At 43.3% G+C, this 18,074-nt stretch overlaps 1 protein-coding gene across 4 annotated transcripts in view; it reads left to right on the top strand.

Moving 5' to 3' along the window:
- The window catches only part of TCF20 (transcription factor 20), a 97,097-nt gene that overhangs the window by 25,215 nt on the left and 53,808 nt on the right, over positions 1–18,074 (top strand). The gene's annotated exons all lie outside the window — the stretch shown is intronic.

The following is an 18,074-nucleotide window of genomic DNA, read 5'->3' as shown; positions in this document are numbered from 1 at the left end:
TGCATGCAGGCTTTCTCTCTAGTTGCCACCAGCGGGGTCTACTCTTCATTGCGGTGCGTGGGTTTCTCATTGCTTCGGTTTCTCTTGTTGTGGAGCCGGGCTCTAGGTGCACGGGCTTTAGTAGTTGTAGCACGCTCATTCAGTAGTTGTGGCTCGCGGGTTCTAGAGCGCAGGTTCAGTAGTTGGTGGCGCACGGGCTTAGTTGCTCCACGGCACGTGGGATCTTCTTGGACCAAGGCTCGAACCCGTGTCCCCTGTATTGGCAGGCGGATTCTTAACCACTGCGCCACCAGGGAAGTCCTGTTTTGCAAATCTCTAGAGAAAGACAGCAAACAGTTGTCAGGAGTAGTTTCTTTTGTCTCTCAGTGCCTGTTACTTGTACACTTGGCACTCTCCTTGTTATGGTTATGGCTTGCCCTTTTTTTTTTTCCTTTTTGAAATGAAATGAGAACATAAAATACAGTCGAGAGCTAAAGCCATTCACGAAGATCCTACGCTACTGAAATGATCTGTCTTTGTATTTCTTTAAAATCCTCCAACCCCAGATCAATTTGCTGATTCTTGAGGCTCTTATTGGAGACTTAAAGTTGACTCTTTCTCTTTAGTTTGGAGTTGGAGTTCAGAAGTTTGTTACATGTTTGAAACAATTCTTCCAGCTATTTATAGGTGTGGAATTTTTGTTGGTTTTTTTTGTTTGTTTTTTGTTTCTCTCTTTTTAAGTGGGAAGCTCAGTAATCTTTAGAAGGACACTTAGCTTATACATGCATTTAACAGGAACCAAAACGTTGTCCCTCAGTATTTCCAGGTTGTGGTGAGTTTGAGGCAATGGTGCAAGTTGTAGAGTGTGTCCACTTGGCTCACCTCAGCTCCTCCTAACTCCTGTGCGCTTTCACAGGACTCAGTCATCCAGACAGTATTCCTCCCATGCCTGCATCCCCAGCCATGCGGAGAGGACCCCATAAACTGTAAAAAGGTCCATTCGCTTTTATCTGGAGTGGACTACACCCATAGAGCTCAGTTCTGCCTTTGCTTCATTTGGCAGGTTGACCAGTGGTCTTGGTGTACCTCCAGTAAGATCAAGTCTTAATGCTTCAGTTGACTGCATTTCTCATCGCTTTACCCAGGAAGCTAAGGACATGTTAAAATCTGTTCATCCCATCCTGTATTTCCTTTCTAAGATTGCTGGGGCAGTGCTCTTGTTTTACAGTGTGTTGTTCGTTTGGTCTCAACTTCCGATAAATTCAGATGTGGTCAGATGGTGCTAAAAGAGCTTTTTGCATTTTAAGCGTGTCTGATTGACTAGCTCTCGTCTCTCCGTGTTTATGTGTATGTATAGTATCTTAATATTTTTACATTTCTTTGTGCTAAACTTAAAAAATACTTTTTTGTAAAGGTCAGAGCCTTTGGAAAAAGGTAACCAATTTTCAAAACTATTTAAGATGTCTAAAAAAAAAGTTTTGATTTACACTATTTACATTTTTAAATAAGTTACATGGTTTTTGTTCATCAGAAGTGGCGATCTATAATGCTCAGCTATTGTGGAAGAGGTGCAGAGAGGTGAGGCTGAAAGCGGGGAGTGAGGGAGGGATCCTAGAAACTCGTTCTCAAGATTAACTTCCCTCACAAATGAAAGCTTTTGGTCTCCATCTGTTATCTTTGCTTTTGTCAGAAGGAGAATTTACATTGTCAACTTAATTCACCCAGCCTTTGAATGCTTGCTACATGTATGGCAGTAGGAGAGCCAAAGCACTAGCTGTTGGGGAAATAGAGGGTTTAATTACTCTCAGGTAATGTTGGTGAACTCCTCTAGGGAGGAGTTAGGGGGAAAGCAGAATTTGCACTAGGCCTTAAAGGTGAGTGGCATGTCAGCAAAGCTAACATTATTCAGGCAGAGGAACCAGCCAGAACAAAGGAAGGATGCTGAGGTGTATGTGGGGGCACTGGGGAAAGCACAGAACAGGAATAAGGACAGGAGAGGTTAAGGGCACATTCTTTTTAGACCTGGGTTTAAATCCCAGCATCTCTTCTTCACTGACTAGCTAACTAACCTTGTGAGAGTTAACTTCAACTTTCTGAGCCTCAGTCTCTCCATCTGCAGAATGGCTAATAACTACATCATAGACTTGTTAACATTAAATGAGACTATAATATATTGCCTAGCACATAGTGTAAGGACTCAGTAAAAGTAGCTGCAGTCATTAAATTTCTTTGCTTTTTAAATTTTATTTGTTTTAAAGTTAACATGTTCATTAAACCAGTTCCTGGAAGGTGACTGTCCCCTGCAGTCTCACTCCAGAGACAGCTGTTGTCAACAGTTTGATGCATGTCTCCTTTTTAATTTCATGTCTATACATCTTTTTTCTTTATACTTGTTTTGACTGCCATTGTTCCAGCTTTAGAGTGTTCGGGAGGCAGGGAAGAGGAGCGCTGTATGGCGTTCCTAGAAGACAAGACTGAGTTGTCTGTGTGTTGTACTAATGATTAGGAGCCAGGGAAGGTTCTAGAGGTCAGGGAGTGACATGATCAGATCTGTTTTAGTAATAATGCTGAAATGTATTTAAATTGGGTTGTAGTGGGGAAGCAAGTCTTTGCTCGGCTGTTAGAATGCCAGGCAGATGTCAGAGAGGTTTGTTACATGCTTTCAACCATGTAGCCCTAGTCGGGGAAATGAGGCACTCAACTGAGGTAGGGAAGTGAGGACCAGGCAGGGACCAGGCACTGGATAGTGGTGTGTGGACAAGAAATGCTGTAGCTCTTCAGGGAAGGCAGGATCACTGAGTGTTTCCTGAAGGCTTCAGTGAGGAGGTCAGATGTGAGCCAGGCCTTGAAGAATGACGCAGATTTGGGAGACATTTTTGGGAGGGGCAAAGCACAAGTCAAGAGGTAGGAGTACCGGTATTGACACTTGGTCTAGATGGAATGGTGGACTTGAGCTGGCCAGCAGTGAGCAGTGTGGTTGGAAAGGAGAACTGCCCGGGCCCTCGTCAGATCTGCTACATGCTCTGCCTTGTGGCACTGACCTCACTGTTTGCAGTTTTCTCCGTTCCAGAGTGTAAGCTTTTTCAAATGGGTGGAATAGTTTTAGTCATCCCTGTATTCCCAGGCCTGGTAAAGAGCCCAGCACATGGTAGGTGCTATTAAAAAAAAATAAAATTGAACGACTGAATATTTGCTGTTTATGGAAATTATAGACTGGATATCATGTTGTCCCCTCAAAGTCAGGGTCTAAAGATCCTAATCTCGTTTCTCTCCCCTCCCCCTTTCATCCTGCCCTCAGCTGTGAGGCCTTAAACAGGTCACCCTCCCCTGTGCTTCCACAGCACTGTGTGCTTACCTCTCCATTCCATAATCATTTGTGTACACCTGTTTGGAATCACACTGCACAACCCTCACCAGCACATCTGGAGTCCAGCGTGTCACACTCCCTCAGCTCTGGGGATCCCACATTGCCTTTCTTCCTCAGTAGCTGTTTCTTCTCTTCACTCTCCTTTTCTGGCTTCTTTTCCTCTTTCCCAGCCTCTAAATGTTGGAGTGATTAAGGGATCAATCCTACACATAATCCCTAGACCAGTGGCTTTAAACCTTTTTTTGACCAAACTACACACCAACCTGGTATACACACACTACATTCACTTATGCACCTAGACACTCACGCCTGAAGCAGAAGTTTCATAAGAAAGTTCTCATACTTCATCTTACTCTGAGCCATGGACTGTTATTTTCCATTCTGTTCTATTTCATTTTTTTTAAGTACCGTTCATGACCCACTAAATTGATTTCACAACCTTCAGTTTGAAAAACTGCTGTGGGTGATCTCATCCACTCCTTTGGCTTTAAATACTATCTCTGTGCTGATGACCTTCCCATTTATATCTCCATCCCCACCATTCCCCTGAGATCCAGACATGCCAGCTGTCTACCTGACATCTCCACTTGGACGTCACTAGAAATCTCAAAGTTAACATGTCCAGCAAAGCACTCTTGGTTTCCTTCAGTCTCTCCCCCTCCCTGCCTTGTCCCTCTCCATAAATGGTGCAGTGGTCACAGTTGCTCAGTAAGGGACGGTGCTGGAGTATAAGCTCCCTGGACCTGGCGCTGCCGCCTGATGAGCTTTGAGGCCTTGGGCAGTTGCTAAACCTCTCTCTGCCTCACTGTCTTCATTTTAATAAAGTGGGGTTTTCAACTATACCTTCCTCCTGGGACTGTTGTGCAGACAACACACAGGTTAAAGTCCTCCTGGACTTTAACCTGTAAAGGACATAGAGCAGTGACTGGCACATGGCTGCTGCTATTTGTCATCATTGTTGGGTCCCTCACATCCAGTTCTGATCCATTAGCAATTTCCATTAGCTCTGACTTCAAAATATATCCTCTCTTTGACCACATATCACCACCTCCAGCAACACCACATCCATCTCTGCGGCCAATATCTCTTACCCAGGCGACCAAAATAGCTTCTTAACTAACTCCCCGCTTCTGCCCTTGCACCTCCCAAAGTCTGTTTTTCACAAAACAGCCAGAGTTGCCATTTGAGAATTGAAACCAGAGTATGTTGCTCTCTAGCTCAAACCCTCCAAAGCCTTCTAATAAAATCCAACATCCTTATGTGGCTTAAAAGGCCTTTCATCTGTACTTCTCAGACTTTCACATGTATGTGACTCACTGTTGAGTGTGTTAACATGCGGATTCTGATTCTGTGGGTTCACAAGGCCTGAGACTCTACATCTCCAGCAAGAACCCAGACGGCAGTGCTGCTGGTCTGCAGACCCCATGATAACAAGGCCTGTGTGCTCAGGGTCCTTTCCTCTGGCCGCGCCTCCCTCTGTTCTCCCTGCACTTGGCGATGTCGGCCACTTTGTTGATCCTTTCACCAAGCCCTTTCCTGCCTCACCTCTGCTCCTTTCCACAGGTCTCTGCACAGCCTATCCCCTCACCTCCTTCCAGTCACACGTCACCTCCTCAAGGAGGCTTGTCTTCCTGTGTAAACCATCCTGTTTAAATCCCACCCTTTTCCCTACACCCTTCTCTCTGTCCCCTTAGCCTCCCTTACTTCTCCCTAAGCATTTCTTAGTTCCTGGCATGTATTTATTTGTAATTGTTTTGTCTTTATTTTCTGTTTTCATGGAAAGTTGGGACTTGAGACTTGTTCATAGCTGTATCTCCAGAACCTAGAATCAGTGCCTGGAACGTGATAATTTGCTCAAATGTGTATTGAAAGATGAATATACATATGTGTAAATGTTTCTCCTGTTAGACATGGGCCCCTTGAGGGAAGGCACCTTCCTTACTCCTTTTTGCACGTTAGGTGTTTAGCCTGAATCCTCATTCTGGTCCTCTCATACCCCTCCTCACCCTCATAGCATCAGTTTTCAGTGTTTGTTAGCTACTGTTTGCCAGACCGTTCTGGGGGCTTTCAATAACCTTTTTTGTCTCATAACCAAACTTTTTTTATATAAGTAACACATGACTTTAGTCTTACTAAAAAAAAAAAAATCAAACAAGTAAAAAGTTATTCCTCCCCTAGTTAATGTTTTGGTATGTATCCTTTTCAGCCATTTTCTAGACTTATTATTTTGAAATTTATCAGTAATAAAGGAAAAGATGGGACTTGCTTCCAGTATCAGGAGAAATCTTCTTAGTGGAATAGTGCACTGTATTTTTCACCTTATCAAGGGCAAACTCCAGGGCAGTTCTGTTCTGCAGTTGAAGAAACTGAAGCTTAAGAAGTGAGTGATGTGCTCAAGATCTCACTAACGGTATGATGCAAAACCCAGTTCAGAATCTGACTGTGTCCGGGTTCAGAGTCCATGCATGCCCTTTCTGCTACGTCATGCTGCCAGGAGCTGTGGGGACAGAGACAGGAGTGGTTGGCTCACTGGAAGGAGGCTCCCGAGGAAGGGATGTTTGAGCAGGTCTTCACGGAAGCGTCTGAGTTAAGCAGATGGTAGAAGTGGACAGAGAACTAGCATTCTAGACATGGTAACAGCTTGGGCAAAGACCTGAGGTCTGAAGCACCTTTGGGGTATGGAGAGAAAGAAGTTCGGTGTCACTGGAGTAGGAGGTGTGAAATGAGGTTATGAGATGTGGAGCTGGAAATTCTGTTGGTGTCAGAAGCTGAAGAATCTTAAATTCCATGCTGTAAACTCTGTGGTGTTTCCTCAGACTGGTTAAGTGGGAAACCAGAATTTTGCTTATTTGCAAAATGTGTCAAACATACAGAAAAGCACAGAGTCTAATGACACCTGTGTACCCATCACCCAGATTGAACAGATGTCACAGTTGGATCCTCCTGAGTACCTCCCTCCCTCCACTTAGAACCATATTCCCAAACACCAGGCCTTTTTCATATGTATCATTTCTAAAATTTATCCATGTTCATACCTACAGAGCTAGAGAACTAGTTTGGAATTTTTCCATTGTTAATTCATCTAATATAGTAAAAAGAATAAAAGCTTGATCCTACAAAATCACAAGTACCCCCTCAGGCTGGTTTGATGTGTCTCCATTCGGCTGAAAGTATATCCTGGCTTTCTGGCACGGTTGAAGTTATTATAGGCTTATACCTTGTACTTTGCCCCTTGGACGATCAGCCATTTTTCTAAGAAGCCTGGGTTCCATTTAGTGAGGAATGGCATTTATAAACTCAAAACTGAATGTCAGCTTGGTTCCCTAGGATTATTAGCGTTTTCTTCTAAAATTACAGTGCCTGTGTGTGTGTGTAATGTTTAGCTTTCTAATTCACCTGGAGTTTATTTTTATGGTTATCATGAGATGGGATCTAACACAATTATTTTTCTTGCTGAAAAATTCCAGAAATGTAGCATGTTATCCCAATACCCTTTAATTTATTTTAATTATAATTTAGAAAAAGTTATGATACACGGTAGGACAAATATCTTCTGACTTTTCAGTTTCCCAAATTTTCTTGACTAGCTTCACATGTTTTCTTTAATTGAGCTTTAGAATTCATTTATCAAAGCCTCACAGAGACAGTGAGAGTCCTCTGGTTGAGGGGGTGATGGTGAGGAGACTTGAAGAATGAGGCTTCAGAGCTTGGGAGATTAGTTATGTTGAGCAAAATAAGTAAATTGATTAAGCAAGTATGTAAGTATATATTGAGGAAAATGGGAGCCAGGTGTCTTAACTGTCTGAGGAGGGAATTACAAACATGGAAAAATGGAAGGTTGGAAAGATCCTTGAGGGTGTTGGGTTGGAATTGGAGGTGTCAGGATGAATGCGTGGTTCTTAAACGTATATACAACTGTAGATATAGAAGTACTTACAGGTGTGGGTGTTCGTGTACGTGCATAATATTTTCTAGCTAGAAACAGTGACATCCCAATAGCAACGAACAATCCTAGCACCCAGATCCTTGTTTCTAAATATTATCCTCCTCTAAAATGAATCAAGTGTCCTTGGAGAAATGGCTAGTTCCAGGGGTGGGGGTGGGGAAAGTAAATGATGAGCCTGAAACATCTTGTGCCAGGAAGTAAGGGAATGCTCAAGGAATGGAACATGTCAAAAGGATACAGGAGCCAGTTTGAAGAGGTCTCCACTAGCCAAATGTGGATAGTTTGAGAATCAAATAGATGAATGAATACATGGGTGAGGAGGGAAAGTTCTGCCTGCTAATGATGGATAGAGGATCACCATTTGGCAACCATCCTAGAGGTGGTTGATTCACATGGAAGTCATCAATGAGTGGATGTTTTGACAAAGAACAAGATGTTGGCATAATCTCAGGATTCTCGCATGAGATACTCAACCGGTTATAGAGGTAAAGTGGTAACTTTACAGTGGAGAAACCTGGCAGAGGTGGGCTTGACCAGGTGAATGGGATTGACATCACCACCAGTGGAGGGATGGCTTGCCATCCATCCCTGATGTGATACACTGAAAACAGCACAGCATCACGTCTCTGATACTGCTGCCAAGATAGCGGGACCCGAGCCTGGACATGCAGGTTGAGGACCATCGTACAGAATGAAAGGGCTATGCTCTGTTAAGGACTTGGAAGTCAGGAGAACACTGGGGAACTATTTCAGATTGGCAAGACACTGGTGAGACATGACAACTTGTATTCCTGGATGGGATCCTGGGCCAGAAAGGAAAAAGAAACGTTGTTGGGACAGTTAACAAAATTTGAATGGACTCCGTGGATTGGATTGGTGGTGTAATATGAATGTTGATTTCCTGGTGTGGAGGGTTTTATGCTGGTTATGCAGATGAATGTTCCTTTTTTTGGAAATGTACACTGGACTATTTAAGGGTGATGGGGCTTCATGTCTTCAGCCTACTCTCAAAGAGGTCAGGAAGAAGCTAATAGGTATTTATACAGGGTGTATGTAGTCATCCCTCAGTATCTGCAGGGGAGTGGTTCCAGGACCCCCTCAGACACCAAAATCTGTGGATGCTCAAGTCCCTTATATAAAATGGCATAGTATTTGCATATAAACTATGTACATCCTTCCATACATCATCTCTAGATTACTTACAATGCCTAATACAATAAATGCTACATTACATACACGTAGTTATAAACTCAGTGTGAGTACTGTATATTATAAATAGTTGCTGGGCAAGCAGCAGATTCAAGTTGTGCTTTTTGTAACTTTCTGGAATTTTCCCCCCTAATATATATTTGATCTGTGGTTGGTTGAATCTACAGATGCAGAGCCCATAGATAACAGAGGGTTGACTGTATAGGTAATGAATATGTATAGGTAGTGGAGCAAAGGATATGAATATTAACTAAAAAATAAAATGATATTATCAGTTGGGGAATCTTGTTGCTTTCCTGTACATGTGAAATTATTTCAAAATAAATTATTTTTTAAGGGGCTTCCCTGGTGGCGCAGTGGTTGAGAGTCCGCCTGCCAATGCAGGGGATGCGGATTCGTGCCCTGCTCTGGGAAGATCCCATATGCCGCGGAGCGGCTGGGCCCGTGAGCCATGGCCGCTGAGCCTGCGTGTCCGGAGCCTGTGCTCTGCAACGGGAGAGGCCACAACAGTGAGAGGCCCGCGTACCACAAAAAAAATAAATAAATAAATTATTATTTTTTAAGACCCTACTGAGATTTTGACCAGAATGTTATTAGTTTTATAAACTGATCTGTGGAGACTTGACCTCTTTATGATACTGTGTCTTTTCATCTAGATACGTTATGTGTTTCCCTGGTGGGTTGGTTTATTTTGTTTTGTTTTTGAGCTCTTCTTTGGAGTCCTTTGGTAAAGTATATTTCGACATGTAGCTTTTGCCTACTACTTTGGATTGGTCCTCTGGTATCTTTTTAATTTTGTTGCTGTTATAAAATGAAGCCATTTTTGCCTATAAGTGACAACACTGATTGCTTTCTGTGATCCTTTTTGCCTGTGAAGGTTTAGAAATTATGTACTCATACAACCTTTAAGTGAGAAAAAAAATAACATCTCAGAAGCCCTCAGGCTCAACAGTTAGGAAAAACCGACAGGGAGCCCCAGCTAGCTCCAGAGATACCACCAGCTCTACCCCTTTTCCAAAACTATTGGCCATCCTGCCCACAGTTGAGGTCATCTAGATTGATCTTGTGAATATGAGACAGGCAGCTATCTAATGGGAATGGGGTTGAGCCTCTTTGGCCTGTCCAGGAGAAGTTTACGGCATTTCCATGCAGTTACAGAAACATGTGGTGATAGGATGCTGTGGTCTCTTAGCTATTTGAGATTATGTCTAAAAATAGGGCTGCCCACTCTTGGGTGGAATTCAGCTGTTTTTAGGTCTAATTCTGAAAAATAGCTCAGAGAGCCGGTATTTTCTGTGTACACACTCACTTGGGCACCACAGTGTATGTGTGGTGTTGGTGCCAGGTTTTCTAGAGCGAGGATTCCTGCTTGACATTGCCTTTCTCCCCCACCTGCCCCTGGGCTTGTAGGGTCTCCTCTGCCTTCCTTTTTCCCTTCTCAGTCAGGGAAGTGCTTTGCTGTCAGCAGAACAAAGATATTTTTGAGATAGTGTGAGAGGTATATTTTTTAAATAAGATAAATGAAATTTTAAGTGATTATTTTCTATGCAAGTATTAATGTCTATAGAAATGAAAATGCATCCACAATCCTGCCACCCTGAATAATAGAAGGGTTTTCATTTTTCCGTACTGTTTGGCCCTGGACTAAATGACTTCCAGATAGTTGTAACCATAGCACAGATATGGTTACTTTTCTTCATCTTATTATGTAAAATAAGCATTTCTTATGGTGCTAGAATCTTCACAGTTGTTTTCAATGACTATGTACTATTTCATTGAGTGAAAATACCATAATGTGTTTAATCATTTTCAAATGCTAAAAAGTTAGATTCTTAACCATCTTTTCTGCTTATAGATATCACTGGAGTGAATATGTTGGTACCTTGGTTTTTGCTTGATTGTTTTGAGATTTCCTTAGGATAGAAATCTAGTAAATATTGATAGAATCACTGGGTCAAAAGATGTTAATTTTTATATTACCAAATTGCTTTTCCAAAGGGTTGTAATAATTTATGCTGCTTTTGCTATTGTTTGTACCAGCTTCACCCCAACCTCACCAGGTGTCATATCATCTCTGCTTTTTTCCTTTTTTTAATTTAATAGCTATAAATTTGTGCTCCCACTTTTTGCCAGCATGTATTTGATCGTGGTTGAAGTTTTTTATAGCTTGCATGGTTAATACAAAACAGGTTTTGACCCTGGCAAACTTCTTACATCTGTAGCACTCTGGTGGGTGTCTTTTCCTCTAGACGACTGACTTGCAAATTCTGAGTTGGTTCCTTAAGCTGCTTTCTGGGCTCCCAAGCCAGGGACAGGCCAGTACCATCAGCACATGATCTTACTCTTAAGGCCTAATTGTACTGAGACACCTGTCAGCCACCAAGAAAGGTCTAGGCTCTGTTCATCTGCAAATATGATATAGAATATGAAATATCAAATCAAAACCTTGAGCAAATCTTTTTGCCTGATCTACTTAGGAAGATTCCATGTTTGCACATATATAGAGCAAACAACATAGAACTATCCAGGTATAGAAAGTCAACTCAACTCTGGAAAATTTCAAGATTTCCTTCTAAAATAACTCCCAATCTGTCAAAGTCTTGCTGCTGTTTCACGGAAGGCTTCTGTCAGAAGTACAGTTTGGGTTCTGGGGTGGGCATTCCATATCCCATCTGTCTGTTTAGTATGAATGTTTTGCTTGTTTAACTTCTCTGAGCCTCAATTTACAAAAAGGAGCACTAATAGTTGTTAGAGCCTGGTGAGGATTAAATACATTAATATTTACTTAAAGCGCCAGGTACAGTGTGTGGCTTGTGTTAGAGATGCAGGAAATAGGTGATAGCTACAGTTATTGTCTGTGTTAGGATTTTTTTTTTTTTTTTTTTTTTTTTCTGGCTGTGCTGCTAGGCATGTGGGATCTTTGTTCCCTGACCAGGAATCAAACCTGTGCCCCCTGCAGTGGAAGCGTGGAGTCTTAACCACTGGACCACCAGGGAAGACCCAAAGTGTTAGGAATATTTAAAACCTGGATTTAAGTGCTCCTTGCTCAATTTGTGATACAGTGGAAGAAGAGAAAGTGGGTTTTAGAACCAAAAGAATTTGAGTTATAGGATATCAGCTTCAGTTTATCCTAGAAGAGTGACTTTTGGCAAATTACATAATTTATCTGTTTTTTTTTCTCACCTATAAGTTGAAATATATGTAAAACTACCCAGTGCCTGACACACAGAATAAATGGTAGCTATTATTATCCATAGTGCATACCTTTAGATAGCGGTTAAAGGCAAATGCACTTCACTAGGTTTGTTTTTACTAACAGAGAAAAGCCAACAAATGACCTGCTTTAAGGAAGACTTGTGGAAAAGGTCAAATTTCAGGAGCTCTTAAGATTCTGGGAACCATATGACCTGACTCAGTAGGAAGGAATTTGTGGACCTAGGGATGTTTCAGAGATGGCTTCAAGGTGAGGGCAGGACGATGGCCCAGAGCAGACGGAGCAGGTTTGATTGAGAGGGCGGAGATGAGCAGAAATTGCGTTGGGAAGATGCCAGAGGGCTTCAAGGCATGTGGGGAGGCAGTGCTGTCAAAACAGCAGCTGAAGAAAAGCTGTTCCAGGTGATCGGTTCTGGGAAAGAGACCTTCTAGAGATGTTATTCTAGTCCAAGAAAGATGAGAATGGCAGTGACAAGGCTGGAGAGGTAAAGGGCAAATCCAAGAGGTGGAAAAGTCACAGGATTAGGTAACACCATAAATACAAAGAGTTCAAGGAAGAGATGAGTTTGAGGTTGTTCTAAAGCATCTTGCCTAGGGATATCTAAGAGGTGATTGTGGTTCTCCTTGGGGATAGGAAGTTGGGTCAATTGAGGAAAGAACATTTTTGTCCTTGAGAATGAGTCGGTGACTGCCTAAAAATGTATTTTGTCATCTTTATGGAAATTAATCCAGCCACAAGTGACACTGCCTAGAGTCTTTACACGCAAAAGTGACTGTTCTGTCTCCCCACCACCACCAAAAGAGGGCTGGAGGCCTTGTCATTAAAACCATTACCATATGGTTAGTAAGTCCTGCACACCTGACCCACCCCATCCCTGGCGGTCAGAGTCCCAACCAATTTTGAATCCTGGGCATTTCTTTCTTCCTTGCAGCTTGGCTGTGCATTTTATCTGACATTTATAGGTGTTTTGTTATGGGAGGATTTTTAGACCCTCTGGTATGTTGCATGAAATAGAAGTCTCTCCCTCCCCAAGTGATAATATTCTACTCTGAAATCCTAGGAGTGAGAGAAGAACGATATTAGTCAGGGTCCTGGCGGGAAACAGATGGCACACTCAAACTGGGTAATTTAAGGAGCATTTAATTGTTTCATTCAGGCAAAGGGAAGCTTTCTATTCTAGGTGTGAAGAGTTTTGATAGAGGAATTAAGGATTTACCCAACTGTTGGAAGAACTGGGATTGGGAAGGTCAGGGAAGCTGCTACCGAGCATCTCACACTGAAACACCACAGTGAGTGGTTCTCGTGAGCTCACGGGGAAGCCGCTTATGAATCCATGTCTGCTGCAGCCACCTCCAGGAGTATTACCCTCTCCTTTTCTTCTGCCTTTCAAATCTTTCTTGTGCTCCTCTTTGTAAACTCTAACCCAGATTATGCTGGAAAAAGGGTTCTGAAAAGGTAGCTCCCAGGTTCTGATCTGCAGAGGAGAACTTAGAAAGAGGGTGGTCACAATGCTGCTGAGTTGTCCACAGTGCAGAACTGGGACTATTTACAAAGGGCGAGCAGGGACTGGGGACACCAGTGTCCTGGGCTAGCAGTAGCAGGAGGTGTTAGTATCCCTGGGCCTGGAAGGCAAGAGGAGGAAGCTGTTCCTCGAGCCTGGAGAAGGCGGCTGCTGAGGTTGCCCACCCGGGGCTTGGCCATTGGTGGGTCATCTCAGCCAGCCTCAGCCACTGCAGGGTGGGAGCCAGGAGGGTAAATTCCTCCTCCTCACCCTCTTCCTGCCTCTTCCAGTCAACTGGACCAGAAGCCAGAGGGGCAGTGGAGCCTCTTGACCGTCCCTATGGTGCTCCCTCCCAGAGACAGTAGGATGGAGGTGGGTGAGGAGTAAGGTTGGAGGGAAAGCAGAATAATCCACCAGACAAGGGCCATAACTAGAAGTATTTGTGTTGTTAACATCTTGAAGATTAAAGCATTTTTTCAAGGTAAGGGAGGACAGTAAGCAGAAAATCAAAGGTTAAACCTGAAATAAAAGAGGAAGCAGGTACTTGAAAAGATCTCTCAAGGAAACTGTCTTGAATACAGTTTGGAAAACTTTGTGGAGAAGAGAACGGTTTGGGGAGTGGGATGATATTGGACACAGGAGGAAGAAGGACAAGGAAGGCTAATGTTGCTTTTCTACAAGACGGCGAGGCCGTTGGCCCTGGGGATGGTGGGGAGTGCAGCTGCAGGGGGAAGCCGTGCTTGTAGTGAGGTCAGTGTGGACTCTGGATCATGGACCGTGGAACACGTAAGGCACTACGTTCTGGACTTCACCAGTGCACCTCCATAGCCCTCTCGAAACCATTCAGAAGGTTAGGAAAATGGGAGAGAACCAGGAAAGGGAGAGTTGGGGAGGGAGGCGAGTTGGTAAACCTTTTTCATATTAGGTATAGAAATTCCTTATGGGTGACTTGGCTTCCTTTTAGAGTGTCAAATTTTCTTTACTTCATCTGTACTCATTCAAACGAGGAAATTCAGGCATTTGTCACTATTAATCATGAAGCTGTGAAACTGATTACACTGATGCTCTGCTTTTCTTAAATGATGGGACAGTATTGGAATTATCTATTAGTAGCTTATTTTATACACTAATGCTAAAATTAGTACTTTGGGTTTACATTTTCAATTGCTGGTATACTTGGTTTTCCTAATTGCTTTACTTGGAAATACTAAAAAATGAACTTGCACCCACTTTCTGGTGATGAGATACTTCATGTGTACTGAGAGTATTTAACTTGACTAGTACCCTGCAGGAGATACCTGGCTGTGGTTTTTTTTTTTTTCTTTTTTCATCTAGTCCATAAACCAGAACAATAAGAATAGGGAAGAGGATGACATCATACAGGACAGGAAACCTCTGAGAAGGGCTGAGAGCACACCTCCGAAGGAACTGTACCCAAATCTGTCTCGCACTCTGGAGATGGGATTCTCTGAGGAGCCAGGCAGCTGGAGGCGGAGGCGGGAAGTGCTGATGTTACAGTGTTCTTTACTTCTTAGCAGCTCTTGCTGAGGAAAAATTTGGAGCAAGTGGCAACATTGTTTATACACTCCTTTTTCAGAAGACTGATTTTATTTACAGAAGGATTAATTAAACAACATGTAAGATGTTTATTTATGGAGAGATGATCTCTCAAGGAAGCTTTTCATTAAACTGCCAGATTTAGTCTTTTTGTTCTCTTTAGCCCATCAGCTGCCTTTTATCATGTAGAGAAAGCCATTGGCATTGAGAGCCAGGGTAGGAGGACACCACAAACAGGAAAAATGCCTGTGTGGACAGAATTGGTCCTGACAGTCTTAGCTCCTAAGGTGGTTACTAACTTACCCTAAGTGGCTTGGTGGGGAGGTCCTTGTGAGAGGGGAATAGAGAAGCACGTAACTTCAAAGCATTGTTGGTGGGGTCATCCACTTTCAAGGCTGACCTCTGACAGGACAAGTGGCAGTTGTCACTGACTGCATATTAGATCCTCTGGGTACTGGAGTGTTAAGAACGTGGCCTGAAGGTGCAGACTGCCAGGCCAGCCTTGTGAACTCTGGAAGATGAGCATACTGATTCTGTGAGGATTCAGTGAGTCAGTGCTCGTAAAGTGCTGGTAGAGTATCAAGCACTCCAGTAAGCACTCCAGTAGGAGTTAGCTGTTGCCCAGCAGATTCACTGGAACACAGAAAATAGCTGTCTGTTGCAAAGGCATTTTGAAGAGGATGAGAAGAGGTTTCCTTTAGATTCTGAGATTATTCTTGAATGTTTAAAGGTGACTTTGGGTCATGTGATTATATAATCAAACTTAATATCCAAGTAGTAGACTCTTGTCTAGCTATTTAGACTTAAGATAGTTCAGGAAGAAGTGGGTCAAGCTTTCAGAGCTTAGAGTTACTGACCATCTTCAGCTGTGGTCCATGTTTAATTTCTGCAGTCTCCTCACAGCTCTCATGTGGACTTAAGTGGGGTTTTCTCCCTCTGGAACTGGATAATTTTACAGGCAGCATCTCAAGCATCATCTAGCTCTGCTTTCATATCAGTCATATTCTGTTTTCTCTTCCTGCTCTTCTCTCATCTCACTGCCACACCACCACCTCTGAGTATGGAAGTTCTCACCTGATTCTCTGAGGCTTACTTCTTGTGCGTTTACTGGTTTATAGAATGCCTGCTGTGTGCTCCTTACTGTTTTAATGACAGGAGGATTACAGCAAGGCACCAAGTCTCTGCCCTTGGAAGTTTACATTCTAGTGGGGGCCAGGGACAGATAGTATAGAAGTAGCACATATGTACTGGTTGGGAACAAATACTGGGGAGGAAACAAGGCAGGGGAATCAGGAAGGCCCAGGTGAGGGTGTGGAGTTAGCTGTTTTTTAATAGGATGGCCAGGGGAAGGCCAAGCTGGTTCCTGGAAGGAAGTAAAGGGGAAGGTCGTGTGCCTCTGGAGCAGGAGCATCACTGGCAAGAGCAAAGTTCCTGTGTAGAAATGCTGGCGGCCCGGCCCAGAGGCAAGGAGACAGCAGAACTAGGGCAGAGAGTGGCAGAGGAGGACGTCAGAGAAGTTAGGAGGTGGGGGGCGGGACTCCCAGACCAGCTTCACTTGGGATGAAATGGGGAGCCACTGCAGGGCTTGGAGGTACGGAATCCAGCTTACCAACTCACCTTTTAAAAGAATCACTGACGTTCCTGCCGGCAACTTCTTTTTCAGCTCCCCTGAGGGAATTAAGAAAGTAGATTCATAAGCCATTGTAGGAAAACTTCGTCTTAACTTACCCTAGCCCATGTGTGTTTTGTAATTTCTTTTTTGAATAATTGATTTTAAAGTCATTTGGAGCAGTTTGACCTTGTCTTATTCATCTCTGACTCTGAGAAGACAGACCCAGGCAAAAGGTGTAAAATAGAGAGCTAGTGGGAACCTGCGGTACAGCACAGGGCTCAGCTCGGCGCTCTGTGACGACCTAGATGGGCAGGATGGGGGGGTTGGGGTGGGAGGGAAGACCTAGAGGTAGGGGATATATGTATACATATAGCTGATTCACTTCATCGTACAGCAGAAAATACCACAACATTGTAAAGCAATTATACTCCAATTAAAAAAAAACAGCTCTTGATTAATTGTTTAAGAGGAGTATTATATTACATGAGAATTACATTAGCAAAGGTAATGGAAAGTGTTGACCCAATCAGATGACTTTGGGAAGAGTCTAGGTCCTAGGCTTGGTGAATTCTTATTTTCCTCTATATCTTTTGCTGTTCTCCTCTGTGACTGAGTTCCCTCTTTCATAGGAATGGCCAATAATAACTTTGTGAATACTAGATTGGTAAGTCAAAAACTACATTGGGGGGCTTCCCTGGTGGCGCAGTGGTTGAGAGTCTGCCTGCCAATGCAGGAGACATGTGTTCGTGCCCCGGTCCAGGAAGATCCCACATGCCGCGGAGCGGCTGGGCCCATGAGCCATGGCCGCTGAGCCTGTGCGTCTGGAGCCTGCGCTCCGCAATGGGAGAGGCCACAACAGTGAGAGGCCCGCGTACGGCAAAAAAAAAAAACTACATGGGGGTTAGAGATGCTAAAACTTCTTGCAAACCTCCGGAAAGAATCTGGACGAATAATCACTGCTACTTTGGCTTATGATGCCTAGCCCTTTGTACCTGGGAGTTGAGGATGGGGGCGGGTGGTGGGGCTTGGACATACTTATGTGTCAAGAAGAGGTTAACCCTTAAGATTGTATAGCTGACTAAAGCAATAAGGAATCCATACAGTGTTAAGAGTTGAGTGTCCCGGGGTCACCCATCATCACAGGTTGTTGGTAATTATAGTAAACCTGCAGTCACATGCATTAGGATATAAGGAGCTGACTTCTGTTCTCAGGCCAGTTCCATTTCTCAAAGTCGGGGGGGGAGAGTAACTGTCTCATCATTATGTGAGACTCTCGGTTCAATAATCAGTCTAATGATACATGAAACAAACTAAAAGTGTTTTTTCCTCACCCCTCCCCCACCATAACTGGAAGACTTTAAAAAAATTGTTGGATTTTTTATTGACAATAATAATATAGCCCCATATTTAACCCGGTTGAATTTTGGGGGCTCATTTATCTAATAGTGAGGTTTTTACTGTATTGAATTTGTATTTACCCAGAATGTTTCTTTTCATACTATCATAGACTTCTGCCTCACTCTTTTGGATGTTTCTCTGCTTATTTGCAGCTTCAGAAATGGATAGGATAAGAAATAAAGGAGATGAAATTCAAAGCAGTTAACTTCATCTGGGCATCTGAATTTTCACGTCCCCTCCATCTCTAAACTTGATTTTATTTGTACTGAGGAGATGCACGTCTAATACTCG

This window comes from Mesoplodon mirus (assembly GCF_964341445.2).
Source record: "Mesoplodon mirus genome assembly, chromosome: 11".
Taxonomy (NCBI): Eukaryota; Metazoa; Chordata; class Mammalia; order Artiodactyla; family Ziphiidae; genus Mesoplodon; species Mesoplodon mirus.
The sequence above is the reverse complement of the archived record's forward strand: the minus strand, read 5'-3'. Positions and strand labels throughout refer to the sequence as shown.